Source organism: Lathyrus oleraceus, chromosome 1 (assembly GCF_024323335.1).
Source record: "Lathyrus oleraceus cultivar Zhongwan6 chromosome 1, CAAS_Psat_ZW6_1.0, whole genome shotgun sequence".
Classification (NCBI taxonomy): Eukaryota; Viridiplantae; Streptophyta; class Magnoliopsida; order Fabales; family Fabaceae; genus Lathyrus; species Lathyrus oleraceus.
Window position 1 is genome coordinate 285,824,594 of NC_066579.1, and position 17,708 is coordinate 285,842,301.

Sequence of the window (17,708 nt, forward strand, 5' to 3'; positions counted from 1 at the left end):
CGTTATCATCACCTTAGTTTCCCTCCATAAAAGATATGAGCGGCGAAAAATTTAATATTTTTCACTATAGTCTTACAATTATGCCAAATGTTCTTCATTTCCAAGGAACCAATAAATTATAACTAAACGCTAGTAAAACTAGAGATGAATCACTTTCATGCCATGGGTTGAATTAATTCTTATTCACAGTAATATTTGAGTTTCTCCAAACAATTATGCTTGAAAGGATGTACAAAAGTTCAACTTCTTAGAAAAGAAGCCTAGGAAATAAACATCCATGTTTCTGAACATACATCCACATGCTGAAGAAGCACTGATTGATGAACCATTTGTATTGCCCTTTTTACATCTATCAATCGGAGGCTGCCATAAAACTACTTTAAAATAGCAGATATTTCGAGCCAGACCAAAGCCCAAAAAGAAGATTATGAAGGACCAATTATTCTCTCCTTTTAAATACTCCTCTTTCGCGCCAAATCTGGTATGAGACTCATTTTCCCAAGATATTATTCACCTTGAGGTTTCCCATAACTAACTTGAGCGTTGTTACTCTAACCTTGAAGGTCCACCCGTTTCTCCACATCAGAGCTGCAAGCATCATCTTCCATATTATGACATACCTCTCTCATTCTTATTCCACCATTGAACATTGGCGCCGTCTATGAGAATCTACAATTGATTCCTACTAAATTTCATAATTGAATCTTTTTATTCCAGATCTCCATATATCTAAAAATTACATCAAATGGAGACGATTCCAGAGATTCCTGAACTAAGACGTATCATGATACTCCTTATTATTACCGTTGGGGAAGGTTTATTCAATCGAACTGCGTCAACTTCGAAATGAGACGCACTCACTAACGTAGAATGGAGAGATGCAAGACCGAACCCGAATTTGGTTGCGACGACCATCTTCTTTTTTCTGTTAAGGATTTTATCAATATTTTCGCTTTCCTTTGCAATAAACAAAGTTCGGTGGCGACTTTGTATTTTTTTCGTAGAGTAAGAAGTCTTCCTCGGACAATTAGAATGATGTGGTGAGCTTTCTCCCACATCTTATGCTATTGGACCTCCCTGTCCAATTTACAAGATGGATAATTGATGGGTGGTAAAGAATAATATATAACCGAATTTGGATAAGTTGACTAAGAATAATATCTAATCAATGGATAATTGATGGGCGGTAAAGAATAATATCTAACCGAATTTGGATAATTTGACTAAGAAAATATCTAATCAATGGATAATTAATATATGAAAATTAGAATGTTTCGATCAGTCAAATATTAATTCATACTCTCTCACACTCATCATAAATGTCCTCTTTTAATTTTGCAACATTTTTAAGATAATGATCAGTTATGTTCATTACGATGATATAATTTCCTTAAAAATTACAATTAATGGAATTTTTATTTGAAAAAAAGGTTAATAAGGATATAATAGTTTTTTTTCTCCAACTACTTATTTATGGAGATGCGGGTATCGATCCCCGTACCTCTCGCATGCTAAGCGAGCGCTCTACCATCTGAGCTACATCCCCGTTTTATAACTCAGTTAGTTTTATTAAAAAAACCATATACAATGGCGAACTAAGTTTGTTCGAAGCAAATATTTCAAATAAGAACACAAACCATTCCAATAAATAAAATTATTGAAAGAAAGACCAATGTGAGCTACGTTATCATCACCTTAGTTTCCCTCCATAAAAGATATGAGCGGCGAAAAATTTAATATTTTTCACTATAGTCTTACAATTATGCCAAATGTTCTTCATTTCCAAGGAACCAATAAATTATAACTAAACGCTAGTAAAACTAGAGATGAATCACTTTCATGCCATGGGTTGAATTAATTCTTATTCACAGTAATATTTGAGTTTCTCCAAACAATTATGCTTGAAAGGATGTACAAAAGTTCAACTTCTTAGAAAAGAAGCCTAGGAAATAAACATCCATGTTTCTGAACATACATCCACATGCTGAAGAAGCACTGATTGATGAACCATTTGTATTGCCCTTTTTACATCTATCAATCGGAGGCTGCCATAAAACTACTTTAAAATAGCAGATATTTCGAGCCAGACCAAAGCCCAAAAAGAAGATTATGAAGGACCAATTATTCTCTCCTTTTAAATACTCCTCTTTCGCGCCAAATCTGGTATGAGACTCATTTTCCCAAGATATTATTCACCTTGAGGTTTCCCATAACTAACTTGAGCGTTGTTACTCTAACCTTGAAGGTCCACCCGTTTCTCCACATCAGAGCTGCAAGCATCATCTTCCATATTATGACATACCTCTCTCATTCTTATTCCACCATTGAACATTGGCGCCGTCTATGAGAATCTACAATTGATTCCTACTAAATTTCATAATTGAATCTTTTTATTCCAGATCTCCATATATCTAAAAATTACATCAAATGGAGACGATTCCAGAGATTCCTGAACTAAGACGTATCATGATACTCCTTATTATTACCGTTGGGGAAGGTTTATTCAATCGAACTGCGTCAACTTCGAAATGAGACGCACTCACTAACGTAGAATGGAGAGATGCAAGACCGAACCCGAATTTGGTTGCGACGACCATCTTCTTTTTTCTGTTAAGGATTTTATCAATATTTTCGCTTTCCTTTGCAATAAACAAAGTTCGGTGGCGACTTTGTATTTTTTTCGTAGAGTAAGAAGTCTTCCTCGGACAATTAGAATGATGTGGTGAGCTTTCTCCCACATCTTATGCTATTGGACCTCCCTGTCCAATTTACAAGATGGATAATTGATGGGTGGTAAAGAATAATATATAACCGAATTTGGATAAGTTGACTAAGAATAATATCTAATCAATGGATAATTGATGGGCGGTAAAGAATAATATCTAACCGAATTTGGATAATTTGACTAAGAATAATATCTAATCAATGGATAATTAATATATGAAAATTAGAATGTTTCGATCAGTCAAATATTAATTCATACTCTCTCACACTCATCATAAATGTCCTCTTTTAATTTTGCAACATTTTAAGATAATGATCAGTTATGTTCATTACGATGATATAATTTCCTTAAAAATTACAATTAATGGAATTTTTATTTGAAAAAAAAGGTTAATAAGGATATAATAGTTTTTTTTCTCCAACTACTTATTTATGGAGATGCGGGGTATCGATCCCCGTACCTCTCGCATGCTAAGCGAGCGCTCTACCATCTGAGCTACATCCCCGTTTTATAACTCAGTTAGTTTTATTAAAAAAACCATATACAATGGCGAACTAAGTTTGTTCGAAGCAAATATTTCAAATAAGAACACAAACCATTCCAATAATAAAATTATTGAAAGAAAGACCAATGTGAGCTACGTTATCATCACCTTAGTTTCCCTCCATAAAAGATATGAGCGGCGAAAAATTTAATATTTTTCACTATAGTCTTACAATTATGCCAAATGTTCTTCATTTCCAAGGAACCAATAAATTATAACTAAACGCTAGTAAAACTAGAGATGAATCACTTTCATGCCATGGGTTGAATTAATTCTTATTCACAGTAATATTTGAGTTTCTCCAAACAATTATGCTTGAAAGGATGTACAAAAGTTCAACTTCTTAGAAAAGAAGCCTAGGAAATAAACATCCATGTTTCTGAACATACATCCACATGCTGAAGAAGCACTGATTGATGAACCATTTGTATTGCCCTTTTTACATCTATCAATCGGAGGCTGCCATAAAACTACTTTAAAATAGCAGATATTTCGAGCCAGACCAAAGCCCAAAAAGAAGATTATGAAGGACCAATTATTCTCTCCTTTTAAATACTCCTCTTTCGCGCCAAATCTGGTATGAGACTCATTTTCCCAAGATATTATTCACCTTGAGGTTTCCCATAACTAACTTGAGCGTTGTTACTCTAACCTTGAAGGTCCACCCGTTTCTCCACATCAGAGCTGCAAGCATCATCTTCCATATTATGACATACCTCTCTCATTCTTATTCCACCATTGAACATTGGCGCCGTCTATGAGAATCTACAATTGATTCCTACTAAATTTCATAATTGAATCTTTTTATTCCAGATCTCCATATATCTAAAAATTACATCAAATGGAGACGATTCCAGAGATTCCTGAACTAAGACGTATCATGATACTCCTTATTATTACCGTTGGGGAAGGTTTATTCAATCGAACTGCGTCAACTTCGAAATGAGACGCACTCACTAACGTAGAATGGAGAGATGCAAGACCGAACCCGAATTTGGTTGCGACGACCATCTTCTTTTTTCTGTTAAGGATTTTATCAATATTTTCGCTTTCCTTTGCAATAAACAAAGTTCGGTGGCGACTTTGTATTTTTTTCGTAGAGTAAGAAGTCTTCCTCGGACAATTAGAATGATGTGGTGAGCTTTCTCCCACATCTTATGCTATTGGACCTCCCTGTCCAATTTACAAGATGGATAATTGATGGGTGGTAAAGAATAATATATAACCGAATTTGGATAAGTTGACTAAGAATAATATCTAATCAATGGATAATTGATGGGCGGTAAAGAATAATATCTAACCGAATTTGGATATTTGACTAAGAATAATATCTAATCAATGGATAATTAATATATGAAAATTAGAATGTTTCGATCAGTCAAATATTAATTCATACTCTCTCACACTCATCATAAATGTCCTCTTTTAATTTTGCAACATTTTTAAGATAATGATCAGTTATGTTCATTACGATGATATAATTTCCTTAAAAATTACAGTTAATGGAATTTTTATTTAAAAAAAAAGTTAATAAGGATATAATAGTTTTTTTTCTCCACCTACTTATTTATGGAGATGCAGGGTATCGATCCCCGTACCTCTCGCATGCTAAGCGAGCGCTCTACCATCTGAGCTACATCCCCGTTTTATAACTCAGTTAGTTTTATTAAAAAAACCATATACAATGGCGAACTAAGTTTGTTCGAAGCAAATATTTCAAATAAGAACACAAACCATTCCAATAAATAAATTATTGAAAGAAAGACCAATGTGAGCTACGTTATCATCACCTTAGTTTCCCTCCATAAAAGATATGAGCGGCGAAAAATTTAATATTTTTCACTATAGTCTTACAATTATGCCAAATGTTCTTCATTTCCAAGGAACCAATAAATTATAACTAAACGCTAGTAAAACTAGAGATGAATCACTTTCATGCCATGGGTTGAATTAATTCTTATTCACAGTAATATTTGAGTTTCTCCAAACAATTATGCTTGAAAGGATGTACAAAAGTTCAACTTCTTAGAAAAGAAGCCTAGGAAATAAACATCCATGTTTCTGAACATACATCCACATGCTGAAGAAGCACTGATTGATGAACCATTTGTATTGCCCTTTTTACATCTATCAATCGGAGGCTGCCATAAAACTACTTTAAAATAGCAGATATTTCGAGCCAGACCAAAGCCCAAAAAGAAGATTATGAAGGACCAATTATTCTCTCCTTTTAAATACTCCTCTTTCGCGCCAAATCTGGTATGAGACTCATTTTCCCAAGATATTATTCACCTTGAGGTTTCCCATAACTAACTTGAGCGTTGTTACTCTAACCTTGAAGGTCCACCCGTTTCTCCACATCAGAGCTGCAAGCATCATCTTCCATATTATGACATACCTCTCTCATTCTTATTCCACCATTGAACATTGGCGCCGTCTATGAGAATCTACAATTGATTCCTACTAAATTTCATAATTGAATCTTTTTATTCCAGATCTCCATATATCTAAAAATTACATCAAATGGAGACGATTCCAGAGATTCCTGAACTAAGACGTATCATGATACTCCTTATTATTACCGTTGGGGAAGGTTTATTCAATCGAACTGCGTCAACTTCGAAATGAGACGCACTCACTAACGTAGAATGGAGAGATGCAAGACCGAACCCGAATTTGGTTGCGACGACCATCTTCTTTTTTCTGTTAAGGATTTTATCAATATTTTCGCTTTCCTTTGCAATAAACAAAGTTCGGTGGCGACTTTGTATTTTTTTCGTAGAGTAAGAAGTCTTCCTCGGACAATTAGAATGATGTGGTGAGCTTTCTCCCACATCTTATGCTATTGGACCTCCCTGTCCAATTTACAAGATGGATAATTGATGGGTGGTAAAGAATAATATATAACCGAATTTGGATAAGTTGACTAAGAATAATATCTAATCAATGGATAATTGATGGGCGGTAAAGAATAATATCTAACCGAATTTGGATAATTTGACTAAGAATAATATCTAATCAATGGATAATTAATATATGAAAATTAGAATGTTTCGATCAGTCAAATATTAATTCATACTCTCTCACACTCATCATAAATGTCCTCTTTTAATTTTGCAACATTTTTAAGATAATGATCAGTTATGTTCATTACGATGATATAATTTCCTTAAAAATTACAATTAATGGAATTTTTATTTGAAAAAAAGGTTAATAAGGATATAATAGTTTTTTTTCTCCAACTACTTATTTATGGAGATGCGGGGTATCGATCCCCGTACCTCTCGCATGCTAAGCGAGCGCTCTACCATCTGAGCTACATCCCCGTTTTATAACTCAGTTAGTTTTATTAAAAAAACCATATACAATGGCGAACTAAGTTTGTTCGAAGCAAATATTTCAAATAAGAACACAAACCATTCCAATAAATAAAATTATTGAAAGAAAGACCAATGTGAGCTACGTTATCATCACCTTAGTTTCCCTCCATAAAAGATATGAGCGGCGAAAAATTTAATATTTTTCACTATAGTCTTACAATTATGCCAAATGTTCTTCATTTCCAAGGAACCAATAAATTATAACTAAACGCTAGTAAAACTAGAGATGAATCACTTTCATGCCATGGGTTGAATTAATTCTTATTCACAGTAATATTTGAGTTTCTCCAAACAATTATGCTTGAAAGGATGTACAAAAGTTCAACTTCTTAGAAAAGAAGCCTAGGAAATAAACATCCATGTTTCTGAACATACATCCACATGCTGAAGAAGCACTGATTGATGAACCATTTGTATTGCCCTTTTTACATCTATCAATCGGAGGCTGCCATAAAACTACTTTAAAATAGCAGATATTTCGAGCCAGACCAAAGCCCAAAAAGAAGATTATGAAGGACCAATTATTCTCTCCTTTTAAATACTCCTCTTTCGCGCCAAATCTGGTATGAGACTCATTTTCCCAAGATATTATTCACCTTGAGGTTTCCCATAACTAACTTGAGCGTTGTTACTCTAACCTTGAAGGTCCACCCGTTTCTCCACATCAGAGCTGCAAGCATCATCTTCCATATTATGACATACCTCTCTCATTCTTATTCCACCATTGAACATTGGCGCCGTCTATGAGAATCTACAATTGATTCCTACTAAATTTCATAATTGAATCTTTTTATTCCAGATCTCCATATATCTAAAAATTACATCAAATGGAGACGATTCCAGAGATTCCTGAACTAAGACGTATCATGATACTCCTTATTATTACCGTTGGGGAAGGTTTATTCAATCGAACTGCGTCAACTTCGAAATGAGACGCACTCACTAACGTAGAATGGAGAGATGCAAGACCGAACCCGAATTTGGTTGCGACGACCATCTTCTTTTTTCTGTTAAGGATTTTATCAATATTTTCGCTTTCCTTTGCAATAAACAAAGTTCGGTGGCGACTTTGTATTTTTTTCGTAGAGTAAGAAGTCTTCCTCGGACAATTAGAATGATGTGGTGAGCTTTCTCCCACATCTTATGCTATTGGACCTCCCTGTCCAATTTACAAGATGGATAATTGATGGGTGGTAAAGAATAATATATAACCGAATTTGGATAAGTTGACTAAGAATAATATCTAATCAATGGATAATTGATGGGCGGTAAAGAATAATATCTAACCGAATTTGGATAATTTGACTAAGAAAATATCTAATCAATGGATATTAATATATGAAAATTAGAATGTTTCGATCAGTCAAATATTAATTCATACTCTCTCACACTCATCATAAATGTCCTCTTTTAATTTTGCAACATTTTTAAGATAATGATCAGTTATGTTCATTACGATGATATAATTTCCTTAAAAATTACAATTAATGGAATTTTTATTTGAAAAAAAAGGTTAATAAGGATATAATAGTTTTTTTCTCCAACAACTTATTTATGGAGATGCGGGGTATCGATCCCCGTACCTCTCGCATGCTAAGCGAGCGCTCTACCATCTGAGCTACATCCCCGTTTTATAACTCAGTTAGTTTTATTAAAAAAACCATATACAATGGCGAACTAAGTTTGTTCGAAGCAAATATTTCAAATAAGAACACAAACCATTCCAATAAATAAAATTATTGAAAGAAAGACCAATGTGAGCTACGTTATCATCACCTTAGTTTCCCTCCATAAAAGATATGAGCGGCGAAAAATTTAATATTTTTCACTATAGTCTTACAATTATGCCAAATGTTCTTCATTTCCAAGGAACCAATAAATTATAACTAAACGCTAGTAAAACTAGAGATGAATCACTTTCATGCCATGGGTTGAATTAATTCTTATTCACAGTAATATTTGAGTTTCTCCAAACAATTATGCTTGAAAGGATGTACAAAAGTTCAACTTCTTAGAAAAGAAGCCTAGGAAATAAACATCCATGTTTCTGAACATACATCCACATGCTGAAGAAGCACTGATTGATGAACCATTTGTATTGCCCTTTTTACATCTATCAATCGGAGGCTGCCATAAAACTACTTTAAAATAGCAGATATTTCGAGCCAGACCAAAGCCCAAAAAGAAGATTATGAAGGACCAATTATTCTCTCCTTTTAAATACTCCTCTTTCGCGCCAAATCTGGTATGAGACTCATTTTCCCAAGATATTATTCACCTTGAGGTTTCCCATAACTAACTTGAGCGTTGTTACTCTAACCTTGAAGGTCCACCCGTTTCTCCACATCAGAGCTGCAAGCATCATCTTCCATATTATGACATACCTCTCTCATTCTTATTCCACCATTGAACATTGGCGCCGTCTATGAGAATCTACAATTGATTCCTACTAAATTTCATAATTGAATCTTTTTATTCCAGATCTCCATATATCTAAAAATTACATCAAATGGAGACGATTCCAGAGATTCCTGAACTAAGACGTATCATGATACTCCTTATTATTACCGTTGGGGAAGGTTTATTCAATCGAACTGCGTCAACTTCGAAATGAGACGCACTCACTAACGTAGAATGGAGAGATGCAAGACCGAACCCGAATTTGGTTGCGACGACCATCTTCTTTTTTCTGTTAAGGATTTTATCAATATTTTCGCTTTCCTTTGCAATAAACAAAGTTCGGTGGCGACTTTGTATTTTTTTCGTAGAGTAAGAAGTCTTCCTCGGACAATTAGAATGATGTGGTGAGCTTTCTCCCACATCTTATGCTATTGGACCTCCCTGTCCAATTTACAAGATGGATAATTGATGGGTGGTAAAGAATAATATATAACCGAATTTGGATAAGTTGACTAAGAATAATATCTAATCAATGGATAATTGATGGGCGGTAAAGAATAATATCTAACCGAATTTGGATAATTTGACTAAGAATAATATCTAATCAATGGATAATTAATATATGAAAATTAGAATGTTTCGATCAGTCAAATATTAATTCATACTCTCTCACACTCATCATAAATGTCCTCTTTTAATTTTGCAACATTTTTAAGATAATGATCAGTTATGTTCATTACGATGATATAATTTCCTTAAAAATTACAATTAATGGAATTTTTATTTGAAAAAAAAGGTTAATAAGGATATAATAGTTTTTTTTCTCCAACTACTTATTTATGGAGATGCGGGGTATCGATCCCCGTACCTCTCGCATGCTAAGCGAGCGCTCTACCATCTGAGCTACATCCCCGTTTTATAACTCAGTTAGTTTTATTAAAAAAACCATATACAATGGCGAACTAAGTTTGTTCGAAGCAAATATTTCAAATAAGAACACAAACCATTCCAATAAATAAAATTATTGAAAGAAAGACCAATGTGAGCTACGTTATCATCACCTTAGTTTCCCTCCATAAAAGATATGAGCGGCGAAAAATTTAATATTTTTCACTATAGTCTTACAATTATGCCAAATGTTCTTCATTTCCAAGGAACCAATAAATTATAACTAAACGCTAGTAAAACTAGAGATGAATCACTTTCATGCCATGGGTTGAATTAATTCTTATTCACAGTAATATTTGAGTTTCTCCAAACAATTATGCTTGAAAGGATGTACAAAAGTTCAACTTCTTAGAAAAGAAGCCTAGGAAATAAACATCCATGTTTCTGAACATACATCCACATGCTGAAGAAGCACTGATTGATGAACCATTTGTATTGCCCTTTTTACATCTATCAATCGGAGGCTGCCATAAAACTACTTTAAAATAGCAGATATTTCGAGCCAGACCAAAGCCCAAAAAGAAGATTATGAAGGACCAATTATTCTCTCCTTTTAAATACTCCTCTTTCGCGCCAAATCTGGTATGAGACTCATTTTCCCAAGATATTATTCACCTTGAGGTTTCCCATAACTAACTTGAGCGTTGTTACTCTAACCTTGAAGGTCCACCCGTTTCTCCACATCAGAGCTGCAAGCATCATCTTCCATATTATGACATACCTCTCTCATTCTTATTCCACCATTGAACATTGGCGCCGTCTATGAGAATCTACAATTGATTCCTACTAAATTTCATAATTGAATCTTTTTATTCCAGATCTCCATATATCTAAAAATTACATCAAATGGAGACGATTCCAGAGATTCCTGAACTAAGACGTATCATGATACTCCTTATTATTACCGTTGGGGAAGGTTTATTCAATCGAACTGCGTCAACTTCGAAATGAGACGCACTCACTAACGTAGAATGGAGAGATGCAAGACCGAACCCGAATTTGGTTGCGACGACCATCTTCTTTTTCTGTTAAGGATTTTATCAATATTTTCGCTTTCCTTTGCAATAAACAAAGTTCGGTGGCGACTTTGTATTTTTTTCGTAGAGTAAGAAGTCTTCCTCGGACAATTAGAATGATGTGGTGAGCTTTCTCCCACATCTTATGCTATTGGACCTCCCTGTCCAATTTACAAGATGGATAATTGATGGGTGGTAAAGAATAATATATACCGAATTTGGATAAGTTGACTAAGAATAATATCTAATCAATGGATAATTGATGGGCGGTAAAGAATAATATCTAACCGAATTTGGATAATTTGACTAAGAATAATATCTAATCAATGGATAATTAATATATGAAAATTAGAATGTTTCGATCAGTCAAATATTAATTCATACTCTCTCACACTCATCATAAATGTCCTCTTTTAATTTTGCAACATTTTTAAGATAATGATCAGTTATGTTCATTACGATGATATAATTTCCTTAAAAATTACAATTAATGGAATTTTTATTTGAAAAAAAAGGTTAATAAGGATATAATAGTTTTTTTTCTCCAACTACTTATTTATGGAGATGCGGGTATCGATCCCCGTACCTCTCGCATGCTAAGCGAGCGCTCTACCATCTGAGCTACATCCCCGTTTTATAACTCAGTTAGTTTTATTAAAAAAACATATACAATGGCGAACTAAGTTTGTTCGAAGCAAATATTTCAAATAAGAACACAAACCATTCCAATAAGTAAAATTATTGAAAGAAAGACCAATGTGAGCTACGTTATCATCACCTTAGTTTCCCTCCATAAAAGATATGAGCGGCGAAAAATTTAATAATTTTCACTATAGTCTTACAATTATGCCAAATGTTCTTCATTTCCAAGGAACCAATAAATTATAACTAAACGCTAGTAAAACTAGAGATGAATCACTTTCATGCCATGGGTTGAATTAATTCTTATTCACAGTAATATTTGAGTTTCTCCAAACAATTATGCTTGAAAGGATGTACAAAAGTTCAACTTCTTAGAAAAGAAGCCTAGGAAATAAACATCCATGTTTCTGAACATACATCCACATGCTGAAGAAGCACTGATTGATGAACCATTTGTATTGCCCTTTTTACATCTATCAATCGGAGGCTGCCATAAAACTACTTTAAAATAGCAGATATTTCGAGCCAGACCAAAGCCCAAAAAGAAGATTATGAAGGACCAATTATTCTCTCCTTTTAAATACTCCTCTTTCGCGCCAAATCTGGTATGAGACTCATTTTCCCAAGATATTATTCACCTTGAGGTTTCCCATAACTAACTTGAGCGTTGTTACTCTAACCTTGAAGGTCCACCCGTTTCTCCACATCAGAGCTGCAAGCATCATCTTCCATATTATGACATACCTCTCTCATTCTTATTCCACCATTGAACATTGGCGCCGTCTATGAGAATCTACAATTGATTCCTACTAAATTTCATAATTGAATCTTTTTATTCCAGATCTCCATATATCTAAAAATTACATCAAATGGAGACGATTCCAGAGATTCCTGAACTAAGACGTATCATGATACTCCTTATTATTACCGTTGGGGAAGGTTTATTCAATCGAACTGCGTCAACTTCGAAATGAGACGCACTCACTAACGTAGAATGGAGAGATGCAAGACCGAACCCGAATTTGGTTGCGACGACCATCTCTTTTTTTCTGTTAAGGATTTTATCAATATTTTCGCTTTCCTTTGCAATAAACAAAGTTCGGTGGCGACTTTGTTTTTTTTTCGTAGAGTAAGAAGTCTTCCTGGGACAATTAGAATGATGTGGTGAGCTTTCTCCCACATCTTATGCTATTGGACCTCCCTGTCCAATTTACAAGATGGATAATTGATGGGTGGTAAAGAATAATATATACCGAATTTGGATAAGTTGACTAAGAATAATATCTAATCAATGGATAATTGATGGGCGGTAAAGAATAATATCTAACCGAATTTGGATAATTTGACTAAGAATAATATCTAATCAATGGATAATTAATATATGAAAATTAGAATGTTTCGATCAGTCAAATATTAATTCATACTCTCTCACACTCATCATAAATGTCCTCTTTTATTTTGCAACATTTTTAAGATAATGATCAGTTATGTTCATTACGATGATATAATTTCCTTAAAAATTACAATTAATGGAATTTTTATTTGAAAAAAAAGGTTAATAAGGATATAATAGTTTTTTTTCTCCAACTACTTATTTATGGAGATGCGGGGTATCGATCCCCGTACCTCTCGCATGCTAAGCGAGCGCTCTACCATCTGAGCTACATCCCCGTTTTATAACTCAGTTAGTTTTATTAAAAAAACCATATACAATGGCGAACTAAGTTTGTTCGAAGCAAATATTTCAAATAAGAACACAAACCATTCCAATAAATAAAATTATTGAAAGAAAGACCAATGTGAGCTACGTTATCATCACCTTAGTTTCCCTCCATAAAAGATATGAGCGGCGAAAAATTTAATATTTTTCACTATAGTCTTACAATTATGCCAAATGTTCTTCATTTCCAAGGAACCAATAAATTATAACTAAACGCTAGTAAAACTAGAGATGAATCACTTTCATGCCATGGGTTGAATTAATTCTTATTCACAGTAATATTTGAGTTTCTCCAAACAATTATGCTTGAAAGGATGTACAAAAGTTCAACTTCTTAGAAAAGAAGCCTAGGAAATAAACATCCATGTTTCTGAACATACATCCACATGCTGAAGAAGCACTGATTGATGAACCATTTGTATTGCCCTTTTTACATCTATCAATCGGAGGCTGCCATAAAACTACTTTAAAATAGCAGATATTTCGAGCCAGACCAAAGCCCAAAAAGAAGATTATGAAGGACCAATTATTCTCTCCTTTTAAATACTCCTCTTTCGCGCCAAATCTGGTATGAGACTCATTTTCCCAAGATATTATTCACCTTGAGGTTTCCCATAACTAACTTGAGCGTTGTTACTCTAACCTTGAAGGTCCACCCGTTTCTCCACATCAGAGCTGCAAGCATCATCTTCCATATTATGACATACCTCTCTCATTCTTATTCCACCATTGAACATTGGCGCCGTCTATGAGAATCTACAATTGATTCCTACTAAATTTCATAATTGAATCTTTTTATTCCAGATCTCCATATATCTAAAAATTACATCAAATGGAGACGATTCCAGAGATTCCTGAACTAAGACGTATCATGATACTCCTTATTATTACCGTTGGGGAAGGTTTATTCAATCGAACTGCGTCAACTTCGAAATGAGACGCACTCACTAACGTAGAATGGAGAGATGCAAGACCGAACCCGAATTTGGTTGCGACGACCATCTTCTTTTTTTTGTTAAGGATTTTATCAATATTTTCGCTTTCCTTTGCAATAAACAAAGTTCGGTGGCGACTTTGTATTTTTTTTCGTAGAGTAAGAAGTCTTCCTCGGACAATTAGAATGATGTGGTGAGCTTTCTCCCACATCTTATGCTATTGGACCTCCCTGTCCAATTTACAAGATGGATAATTGATGGGTGGTAAAGAATAATATATAACCGAATTTGGATAAGTTGACTAAGAATAATATCTAATCAATGGATAATTGATGGGCGGTAAAGAATAATATCTAACCGAATTTGGATAATTTGACTAAGAATAATATCTAATCAATGGATAATTAATATATGAAAATTAGAATGTTTCGATCAGTCAAATATTAATTCATACTCTCTCACACTCATCATAAATGTCCTCTTTAATTTTGCAACATTTTTAAGATAATGATCAGTTATGTTCATTACGATGATATAATTTCCTTAAAAATTACAATTAATGGAATTTTTATTTGAAAAAAAAGGTTAATAAGGATATAATAGTTTTTTTTCTCCAACTACTTATTTATGGAGATGCGGGGTATCGATCCCCGTACCTCTCGCATGCTAAGCGAGCGCTCTACCATCTGAGCTACATCCCCGTTTTATAACTCAGTTAGTTTTATTAAAAAAACCATATACAATGGCGAACTAAGTTTGTTCGAAGCAAATATTTCAAATAAGAACACAAACCATTCCAATAAATAAAATTATTGAAAGAAAGACCAATGTGAGCTACGTTATCATCACCTTAGTTTCCCTCCATAAAAGATATGAGCGGCGAAAAATTTAATATTTTTCACTATAGTCTTACAATTATGCCAAATGTTCTTCATTTCCAAGGAACCAATAAATTATAACTAAACGCTAGTAAAACTAGAGATGAATCACTTTCATGCCATGGGTTGAATTAATTCTTATTCACAGTAATATTTGAGTTTCTCCAAACAATTATGCTTGAAAGGATGTACAAAAGTTCAACTTCTTAGAAAAGAAGCCTAGGAAATAAACATCCATGTTTCTGAACATACATCCACATGCTGAAGAAGCACTGATTGATGAACCATTTGTATTGCCCTTTTTACATCTATCAATCGGAGGCTGCCATAAAACTACTTTAAAATAGCAGATATTTCGAGCCAGACCAAAGCCCAAAAAGAAGATTATGAAGGACCAATTATTCTCTCCTTTTAAATACTCCTCTTTCGCGCCAAATCTGGTATGAGACTCATTTTCCCAAGATATTATTCACCTTGAGGTTTCCCATAACTAACTTGAGCGTTGTTACTCTAACCTTGAAGGTCCACCCGTTTCTCCACATCAGAGCTGCAAGCATCATCTTCCATATTATGACATACCTCTCTCATTCTTATTCCACCATTGAACATTGGCGCCGTCTATGAGAATCTACAATTGATTCCTACTAAATTTCATAATTGAATCTTTTTATTCCAGATCTCCATATATCTAAAAATTACATCAAATGGAGACGATTCCAGAGATTCCTGAACTAAGACGTATCATGATACTCCTTATTGTACCGTTGGGGAAGGTTTATTCAATCGAACTGCGTCAACTTCGAAATGAGACGCACTCACTAACGTAGAATGGAGAGATGCAAGACCGAACCCGAATTTGGTTGCGACGACCATCTTCTTTTTTCTGTTAAGGATTTTATCAATATTTTCGCTTTCCTTTGCAATAAACAAAGTTCGGTGGCGACTTTGTATTTTTTTCGTAGAGTAAGAAGTCTTCCTCGGACAATTAGAATGATGTGGTGAGCTTTCTCCCACATCTTATGCTATTGGACCTCCCTGTCCAATTTACAAGATGGATAATTGATGGGTGGTAAAGAATAATATATAACCGAATTTGGATAAGTTGACTAAGAATAATATCTAATCAATGGATAATTGATGGGCGGTAAAGAATAATATCTAACCGAATTTGGATAATTTGACTAAGAATAATATCTAATCAATGGATAATTAATATATGAAAATTAGAATGTTTAAGGATATAATAGTTTTTTTTCTCCAACTACTTATTTATGGAGATGCGGGTATCGATCCCCGTACCTCTCGCATGCTAAGCGAGCGCTCTACCATCTGAGCTACATCCCCGTTTTATAACTCAGTTAGTTTTATTAAAAAAACCATATACAATGGCGAACTAAGTTTGTTCGAAGCAAATATTTCAAATAAGAACACAAACCATTCCAATAAGTAAAATTATTGAAAGAAAGACCAATGTGAGCTACGTTATCATCACCTTAGTTTCCCTCCATAAAAGATATGAGCGGCGAAAAATTTAATATTTTTCACTATAGTCTTACAATTATGCCAAATGTTCTTCATTTCCAAGGAACCAATAAATTATAACTAAACGCTAGTAAAACTAGAGATGAATCACTTTCATGCCATGGGTTGAATTAATTCTTATTCACAGTAATATTTGAGTTTCTCCAAACAATTATGCTTGAAAGGATGTACAAAAGTTCAACTTCTTAGAAAAGAAGCCTAGGAAATAAACATCCATGTTTCTGAACATACATCCACATGCTGAAGAAGCACTGATTGATGAACCATTTGTATTGCCCTTTTTACATCTATCAATCGGAGGCTGCCATAAAACTACTTTAAAATAGCAGATATTTCGAGCCAGACCAAAGCCCAAAAAGAAGATTATGAAGGACCAATTATTCTCTCCTTTTAAATACTCCTCTTTCGCGCCAAATCTGGTATGAGACTCATTTTCCCAAGATATTATTCACCTTGAGGTTTCCCATAACTAACTTGAGCGTTGTTACTCTAACCTTGAAGGTCCACCCGTTTCTCCACATCAGAGCTGCAAGCATCATCTTCCATATTATGACATACCTCTCTCATTCTTATTCCACCATTGAACATTGGCGCCGTCTATGAGAATCTACAATTGATTCCTACTAAATTTCATAATTGAATCTTTTTATTCCAGATCTCCATATATCTAAAAATTACATCAAATGGAGACGATTCCAGAGATTCCTGAACTAAGACGTATCATGATACTCCTTATTATTACCGTTGGGGAAGGTTTATTCAATCGAACTGCGTCAACTTCGAAATGAGACGCACTCACTAACGTAGAATGGAGAGATGCAAGACCGAACCCGAATTTGGTTGCGACGACCATCTTCTTTTTTCTGTTAAGGATTTTATCAATATTTTCGCTTTCCTTTGCAATAAACAAAGTTCGGTGGCGACTTTGTATTTTTTTCGTAGAGTAAGAAGTCTTCCTCGGACAATTAGAATGATGTG

General features: G+C 34.2%; 7 non-coding genes across 7 annotated transcripts; all 7 read right to left on the minus strand.

Annotated features, from left to right (window-relative positions):
• Positions 1-3,157: 3,157 nt before the first annotated feature.
• On the minus strand, positions 3,158-3,230 carry TRNAA-AGC (transfer RNA alanine (anticodon AGC)). The gene has a single exon. It is a non-coding gene; the product is annotated as a tRNA-Ala (tRNA).
• Positions 3,231-4,839: 1,609 nt separating this feature from the next.
• TRNAA-AGC (transfer RNA alanine (anticodon AGC)) lies at positions 4,840-4,912 on the minus strand. Its single transcript has one exon. It is a non-coding gene; the product is annotated as a tRNA-Ala (tRNA).
• Positions 4,913-6,522: 1,610 nt separating this feature from the next.
• Positions 6,523-6,595, minus strand: TRNAA-AGC (transfer RNA alanine (anticodon AGC)). Its single transcript has one exon. It is a non-coding gene; the product is annotated as a tRNA-Ala (tRNA).
• Positions 6,596-8,204: 1,609 nt separating this feature from the next.
• On the minus strand, positions 8,205-8,277 carry TRNAA-AGC (transfer RNA alanine (anticodon AGC)). The gene has a single exon. It is a non-coding gene; the product is annotated as a tRNA-Ala (tRNA).
• A 1,612-nt stretch (positions 8,278-9,889) lies between these two features.
• TRNAA-AGC (transfer RNA alanine (anticodon AGC)) lies at positions 9,890-9,962 on the minus strand. Its single transcript has one exon. It is a non-coding gene; the product is annotated as a tRNA-Ala (tRNA).
• A 3,291-nt stretch (positions 9,963-13,253) lies between these two features.
• On the minus strand, positions 13,254-13,326 carry TRNAA-AGC (transfer RNA alanine (anticodon AGC)). The gene has a single exon. It is a non-coding gene; the product is annotated as a tRNA-Ala (tRNA).
• A 1,612-nt stretch (positions 13,327-14,938) lies between these two features.
• On the minus strand, positions 14,939-15,011 carry TRNAA-AGC (transfer RNA alanine (anticodon AGC)). Its single transcript has one exon. It is a non-coding gene; the product is annotated as a tRNA-Ala (tRNA).
• Positions 15,012-17,708: the final 2,697 nt, after the last annotated feature.